This window comes from Cebus imitator, unplaced genomic scaffold (genome assembly GCF_001604975.1).
Source record: "Cebus imitator isolate Cc_AM_T3 unplaced genomic scaffold, Cebus_imitator-1.0 Scaffold282, whole genome shotgun sequence".
NCBI classification, from domain to species: Eukaryota; Metazoa; Chordata; class Mammalia; order Primates; family Cebidae; genus Cebus; species Cebus imitator.
Window position 1 is genome coordinate 165,922 of NW_016107597.1, and position 8,882 is coordinate 174,803.

Here is an 8,882-nt window from a genome sequence, read left to right on the forward strand (position 1 = left end):
CCTTATACACAGATTGAAATTTTTCATGTATATATTCAAACAGCTGTTCATATTTCATATTTCTGAGCATTAGAGGAATAGAACAGTCTGACTCCATATAAAATCTTAGTTATCACTTATGAAATATTTTAGTAAATTCAATAAAATAGAAAAACTGCATGCTCTAATAAATTAGAAGAAAGTTAAATTACCAATACTTTAAAGAAGGCAATGTGTTATGATAACAAACCGTTTCTAAACATAAACTATGTGTTCCAGGGCCTTCTATTCAAGATCTGAACTGGAGAGTAAGTTCTGGCTCTGTCACTTGATTGCATAGCAACCTTGGGGAAAACCATTTATATGTGCCTGAGCTTATTTATCCAAAACGTAAAAGTAAAAGTAGTGATAATTTTACCTGTCCAAACTATCTAATCTAATAGGCAGCTTATGCAGATAAAAATTGAGGCAATGAATGTAAAAACTATTTGTCAACTGTAAAGTGAAGACAAGAGTGGTTAAAATTGGTAGCTTTTCTCTACATTAATAGTGAACTATCTGAGAAAGAAATCAAGAAAGCAATTCCATTTACAATAGCTACCAAAAAAGTAAAACCCTCTAGAAATAAACTTAACCAAGGAGCTGAAAGATATTTACAATGAAATCTATAAAACATTGATGAAAGAAATTGAATCCTAACTCTGGGAGGCTGAGGTGGAGGATTGCTTGAGTCCAGGAGTTTGAGACCAGCCTGGGCAACATAGTGAGACTCTGCTTCCACAAAAACATAAAAAATAAAAAAAAATTAGCTGGACATGGTGGTGCATACCTGTAGTTCCAACTACTGAAGGGGCTGAGGTGAGAGGATTGATTCAGCCCTGGAAACTGAGGCTGCAGTGAGATGTGATCATGCCACTGCACTACTCTCTGTGTGACAGAGTGAGATGCTATCTCAGTAAATAAAGGAAATGAAGAGAACACAAATAAATAAAAAGACATCCCGTGTTAATGGATTAGAAAAATTAATATGATTTATATGTTCATATTACCCTAAACAATCTACAGATTCAATATAGTCATTATCAAGATACCAATGACAGCTCATGCCTGTAATCCCAGCCCTTTGGGAGGCTGAGGCAGGCAAATCTCCTGACGTCAGGAGTTTGACCAGCCTGGCCAACTTGGTGAAACCCTGTCTCTACTGAAAATACAAAAATTAGCTGGGCGTGGTGATGGGCGCCTGTGATCCCAGCTACTCGGGAGGCTGAGGCAGGAGAATCACATGAACCCAGGAGGCGGAGGTTGCAGTGAGCCGAGATAATGCCACTGCACTCCAGCCAGGGAAACAGAGCGAGAGTCTGTTCCCCTCCTCCAAAAAAAATACCAGTGACATTCTTCACAGAAACAGAAAAAAACAATCTTAAAATTCATGTGGAAATGCAAAAGACCTCAGACAACCAAAGCAGTCTTGAGAAACAAACAAAGCCAAAGCTGGAGACATCACACTACCTGACTTCAAAATATACTAAGCTGCAGTAAACAAAACAGATCAGTACTGGCATCAAAACAGACACACAGACCCATAAAACAGAGCAGAGAAGCTGGAAATAAATTCATGCACTTACAACTAACTTGTTTTTGACAAAAGTGTCAGTAATAAACATGGAGGAAAAGATAGTCTCTTCAATTTATTGAAGAGACTGTGACAATTGTATATCCACATGCAAAAGGATGAAACTAGACCCTGATCTTTCACGTACACAAAATCAACTCAAATTGGATTAAATACTTAAATGTAAAACAAAAACTCTGAAACTACTAAAAGAAAACATAGAGGAAATTCTTCATGAAATTGGGCTGGGCAAGGATATTTTGTATAAGATCTCAAAAGCACAGGCACCTAATGCAAAAATAGACAAATGGGATTACATCAAACTAAAAAGCATCTTCACAGCAATGGAAACTATCAACAGAGTGAAGAGACAACCTACAGAATGGGAGAAAGTATTTGTAAACTATGCATCTGGTTACTATCTAGAATATATAAGGAACTCAAACAACTCAATAGTAAAATACTAAATAATCTGATTTAAAAATAAGTTAAAGTCCTGTATAGACATTTCTCAAAATAATACATTCAAATTTCCAACAGATACACGAAAAAATGCTCAACACCACTAAGCATAAGGAAAATGCAAATCAAAATCACATTGATATACTACTTTACCCCAGTCAAACTGATTATTACCTAAAACACAAGAAAAAATAACAAATGCTGGTGAGGCCATTGAGAAAGAAGAACTCTGATACACCATTGGTGGGAATGTAAATTAGTATAGCCATCATGGAAAACAGTATGGAAGTTCCTCAAAAATTAAAAATAGAACTACCATATGATCTAGGAATCCCACCACTGGGTATATATCCAAAGGGAATGAAATCAATATGTCGAAGAGATATCTTCATTCCTATGTTTGTTGCAGCACTGTTCACAATAGCCAATATATAAATGCCCATCTATAGATGAGTGGATAAAGAAAATGTGTGTGTGTGTGTGTGTGTGTGTATGTATGTATTCCACATATACACAATGGAATACTATTCAGCCATAAAACAGAATGAAATACTGTCATTTGTGGCCACATGAATGAACATTGAGGGACATTATTAGACGTGAAATAAGCCAGACATAAAAAGACAAATATCACATGATCTAACTCATATGTGGAATCTAAAAAGGCTGATTTTGTAGATTTAGAGAATAGAATAGTGGTTACTGGAGGCTGGGGAGGGTAGAAAGGAGAGGGGGAAAGGAACAGGGTGGTCAATGAGTACAATGTTACAGTTACACAGGAAGAATACATTCTGGTGTTCTATTACACAGTAGAGTGACCATAGCGAATAATAATATAGTGTATATTTCAAGATAGAAGACTGAATGTTGTCACCACAAAAAAAATTATGTTTAAAGTCATGGATATGGTAATTTCTCAGATGTGATCATTATACCATACATACATGCATTGAAGCATCATACTGTACACCATAAATATGTACAATTAATTTGAAACTCTTTCTGGCATGAGCTTTTGTCACTTTATTGTTAACCAATGAATATTATCCCAAATTAGAGATGTAATTGTAGCTTAATTGTACAACACAAAATTATGCTAATGGTAAAAGCCTAGTAGGATTTACCAAATACTTATCAGTGTATTTTCACATTGACTGTATTAACGTGTGCTCAGAACTGCTAATGATAAGTTATAATTGGTTTAATATCTATGAAATCCATACTGCAAATGATTCTTGTTTAGAAAAATTCACACAGCCTTAAAAATGTATTAAATCCATTTGAATCCTAATCTACAATTAGATCATAAACAGCAAAATATAGCTGATAATTTTTTAATACTATGTCAAACTGATGTAGCTATGGAGCGCCCATAATTCAAAATGAGGAAAATTAACAAAAATCCAATGTAAGTTCAGGTTTTTATTTATTATGGCAATTGCTTTAAGATGAACATTTATATTTCAAAATATGAATAGTAGGGTCCCCCATCCATTCCTTTGATATACTGCAGGTAGGAACATGCTCTTCCATAGGATTCTGAAGCACGTACACAACCATGGTACAATAGTCACTTCAAGGTTAATCAGCTATGTGTTTTCCTACAAAGTTCAAAAAATATATTAAATGCAACCTTCTTTTTCATAATGTCTGCCCAGATTAATCCTTTTAAAGTCAGCAAAATCAAAAAAGCACAAGAGATATTTTCAGACACAACCTGAATCTACTGTGCGTGAAAATGTTTAATAAAATGGCAATTTTGATAAATGTAAATTTGAGTGTGTAATACCAAATGGAAAGTAGCTGAACCACACAGAGAAAACAAGGCTTTATGTATCTCCAAATTTAGCTGTTTTACAATAAACAAAATATTAGAACATGTGAATATTAGAACCTCCTTCTAACTGGAAAGATTTCAGTAAGATATAATTAAAATTAATATAAACTAAAATTATAATTTCTAAAATAAAATTAACAAACCAAATTTAAGTATTTTTTAGAGACTGGAAAAAAATAAGCACAGTAATCTAGAAACCAAATACACTGATTATGCAACTATTGTATCAAGGTGCAGACATTCTTCATATGCTACAAGGTTAGCAACACACACACACACACACACAGTCACTACAAGGTTAGCAACACACACACACACAGTTGCTACAAGGTTAGCAACACACACACACACGCAGTCGCTACAAGGTTAGCAACACACACACACACACTGTCACTACAAGGTTAGCAACATACACACACACAGTCGCTACAAGGTTAGCAACACACACACACACACAGAGTCTCTCTCTTTCTCTCACTCTTCCTCAGCCATACGACACCCCTCCAGGATGACAGTATACCAGTGAGGAGCTTACAGTTTTAATACAAATCAGAATCCCACCGTCTGACTTAACAAAAAGGCAGTTAAAAATTTAGCACTTTAAGATATTGAGGGAAAATGAAATTTCAAAAGTACTTCTTGATGATTGAGGCTATCATTATGAATTATAAAACATATAGCTTACACACAGTCCATTGTGTTTGAACAACCAGTCATCATAGGTGTCGTAGTGAGGTAGTATTGTTGTCCCCTCCTTGGGGCTGTTTTTATATGCTGCCCTTCCAGAAAGGTCCAAGTTTTAAAAAACAATTAAAATCAGTTACCAACAAATGTATATTTTCTTTTATTAATAATCTGTTTTTAAAATCAGTCTGTAAAAGAACAAAACTTTAAAAATCTTGCAGAGGCTGTTTTGTCAATAAACTGTCCTAGGGAACTGCTACTGCTGTCTAAACCTCTGAAATAGTAGGCAAAAAAGTCATCAAAGGATTACAGGAGATAAAACACCAATCAAGGTAGCTATTAAAGATGACTGTGATTAAATAACCAAATATCAAATACCCAATAAGGTTAATTAAATTTGGATTAAAAAAACTAACCGCTAACTGTACATAAATTATTAAATGTTCTAATCTCCTTTATGATTCATAGCCATATTCTACGTAGTGTTCAAAGACTGTCCACTCTGCTACCTATCATCATTTAAATCACTGCCTGATCTGTATGATGGCAGAATTATGGCTATGGCATGGCAGATATGAGAAGGGCACACTGAGAAAATGTGAGTGAGAGAGAATGTGGAAATATATACACGTTAAATATGGAAGGGGTAAGGGAAATCCATTAAAATGTTCACCATTATCCTCTAAAATGTGCATAGAATTGAAACCACATACATACATTTGTCAAACATGATAATTAGTGTTACTCTTCAACAGAAAAAAAGAAAAAGAAAAAATGTAAAAGGAGGCAATGGAACAGCATTCTCCATTCCCTGGTCCAAAAGAAAAAGAAAAAGAAAACCAAGCATGATATCATAGTGCCTTAATGTTGAAGACCTCTCCTTAAATTTGTCTTTTAGCTACCAAAGTCAAACTGGTATCAGTGCTTTGGCAAGGTGGGATGCATTCCATCATATCTGCAAAGGCCTGCTTTTCTATGTTGGTGGTTCAGCTTATGCAGAACATATATACAAAATAACAACTCTCACATTGCTTCAAACTCATCAGTATGCTACTTTGTATTGCTGTGTCGAATCTGTTGCAGATTCTTGTACTTATCACGGCCTGTTTTAACATTCTCAGCATGAAGAATACATTTTGTGCCCAATACAACTGGCAAACAACTTTTTGACCAGGTGGTGAAAACAGTTGGTTTGCGTGAGGTCTAGATTTTTGGGCTATGGTATGTAGACAGCAAAGGTTATTCTGCATGGCTTAAACTAAATAAAAGAGTGACACAGCAAGATGTTAAAAAAGAGAATCCTTTACAGTTCAAATTTAGAGCTAAATTCTTTCCTGAAGATGTGTCTGGGGAATTAATTCAAGAAATAACCCAGAGACTCTTGTTCTTGCAAGTTAAAGAAGCCATCTTAAAGGATGAGATACATTGCCAGCCAGAAACTGCAGTTCTTTTGGCTTCCTATGCTGTCCAAGCCAAGTATGGAGATTATAATAAAGAAGTTCATAAGCCAGGCTATCTGGCTAGTGATAGACTTCTACCCCAGCATGTACTGGAACAACAGAAACTAATGAAAGAACAGTGGGAAGAAAGAATACAGAACTGACATGAAGAACATAGAGGAATTCTAAGAGAGGATTCTATGATGGAATACTTGAAGATTGCACAAGATCTAGAAATGTATGGAGTAAACTATTTTGAAATAAAAAATAAAAAAGGAGCTGGGCATGTTGGCTCATGCCTGTAATCCCAGAACTTTGGGTGGCTGAGGCAGGCAGATCACATGAGGTCAGGAGTTGAAGACCAGCCTGGTCAACATGGTGAAACCCTGTCTCTACTAATAATGCAAAAAATTAGCGAGGTGTGGTGGCACCATGCCTGTAATCCCAGCTACTCAGGAAGCTGAGGCAGGAGAATCACTTGAACCCAGGAGGAGGAGATTGCAGTGAGCAAGATCACGCCACTGCACTCCAGCCTGGGTGACAGAGCGAGACACTGTCTCAAAAAATAAAACAAAATAATAAATAAAAATAAAAAGGGAACTGAATTATGGCTAGGTGTTGATGCTGGGGTCTGAATATTTATTAGCATGATGACAAGTTAACACCTAAAATTGGTTTTCCCTGGAGTGAAATCAGAAATATTTTATTTAATGACACAAAAATTTGTTATAAAGCCATTCGACAAAAAGGCACCTGATTTTGTTTTTTATGAACCTCGTCTGAGAATCAATAAGCAGATTTTGGCCTTATGTATCAACAACCATGAACTATGCATGTGAAGAAGGAAGCCTGATACTACTGAAATACAATAGATGAAGGCTGAGGATAGGGAGGAGAAACATCAGAAGCAGCTGGAAAGGGTGCAATTAGAAAATGAAAAGAAGAAAAGAGAAATAGCAGAAAAGGATAAAGAAAGAATAGCACGTGAAAAGGAAGAGCTAAAGGAACATCTAAAACAAATTGAAGAACAGACAAAACCCAGATAGAACTAGAAGAACAGACTCGAAAAACTCTAGAACTGGATCAAGAACAAAAACGAGCAAAAGAAGAAGCAGAGTGGCTTGAAAAGGAGAGTGGAGCTGCTGAAGAGGCGAAGTCTGCCATAGCAAAACAAGCTGCCGACCAGATGAAGAATCAGGAGCAGCTAGCAACAGAACTTGCTGAATTCACTGCCAAGATTGCAATTCTAGAAGAAGCCAAGAAGAAAAAGGAAGAAGAAGCCACTGAGTGGCAACACAAAGCTTTCGCAGCCCAGGAAGACTTGGAAAAGACCAAAGAAGAGTTAAAAACTGTGATATCTGTCCCCACTCCACCTCCATCACCACCAGTCATTCCTCCGACCGAAAACAAACATGATAAACATGATAAGAATAATGCTGAGGCTAGTGCTGAATTATCAAATGAAGGGATAATGAACCATAGAAGCGAGGAAGAACAGAAACAGAAAAATGCACATGTTAAGAAGCAACTTAAGTTATTAAGTTCAGAATTAGCCCAAGCCAGAGATGAAACCAATCTGAGGCTTTTAATCTGATTTTTAAAAAGATAAATATGAACAATTATTATTTCATCTATAAATTTCAAAAATTAATGAAAAAGCCTGTGTGAATAACTTCTTTCTTATGATATTTTAATTATATACAGTTTTCAAAATATTAAATTGGAATAGTTTCAGAAGGAATGGTACAAATTGGTAAAACCAAACTGTCAAATGTAGGGCACATTAAAATATTGATAAATTAGATGAAAGATGAAATTCCAATGTTTATATAAAATTTGGTTTAAAAAAATATACCATTCTTCCCACTTAGTTAATATTTCTCTATTTTATGTATTATATTCACTTGGAAAATTCTATCACTACAAGATAACAAAACAAATGTTTAAGTGTAAAACTTCTATCAAATTGACCATTATTTTGTCTAAAAAAACTCAATTTATTTAATGTAGTCAATTTTTTAACTTCCTAATAATATTTTTTAAAAGAGACAACTTGATTTCAAGGTTTAATTTTGGGAGGAGATTAACGTCATGAATATTAAACTCCAATATTCATTACTTAACAGATTTATATTTAGAATTACATTGAGAGATTTAAAAAGCTGTAGAGAACATTAATGTAATCAATGGCAAGTGCAGAACTAAATGATTTCTGTCAAATAATATTAGTGCATTTTGAAAGTTTCATAAATGCCTAAATTAAGGTATGAATTGTTTTAACTGTTATCTTTCATCAAATGTCTTCTATTTTCAATCAGTATTGCTATGTTGCAATATATGCCTTTTAAGTTACAGAATGAATCATTTCTCCTATCTTTAAATAAAAAAGTGTCCAAAACAATAAAATACAAAGACCCATTTCTGACCTTGCAAGTATGTGATAGGCTATATGTAACAATATATCTGTTAAATAATAAAGAAATACCTCTTGCCCTGATAAAGTTAGATGTTAAGAAATTGTGTCAATATATTATTCAGACAATAGCTGAATAATATATCTCTACTGTTGTCTATGTAAATTCAGAAATAAAGATGTCAGTAATTGTAGGCCATCTTCTTCCCAGAAATTTCCGGAGAGAATGTGAATTTAATCCAATTAGATTTTATTATCAAACAATGAGAACTTTCAGGCAGATATGTGCATTTCTAAGAATATATTGGATTTGTCAGGAGAAAACAGTTTATTTCCATATGAATATTATCAAAATATCCCCTCACAAGTTGGCAGTGTAAGTATAAATTTCCAAATTTTGTTTTACAAAATTAGAAAAACAATAATTGTACACTTTATTCAACTCATTTGTTCTTA

At 34.5% G+C, this 8,882-nt stretch overlaps 1 pseudogene; it reads left to right on the forward strand.

Moving 5' to 3' along the window:
* Positions 1–7,607, forward strand: part of LOC108284729 — a 59,155-nt pseudogene extending 51,548 nt beyond the window's left edge.
* Positions 7,608–8,882: the final 1,275 nt, after the last annotated feature.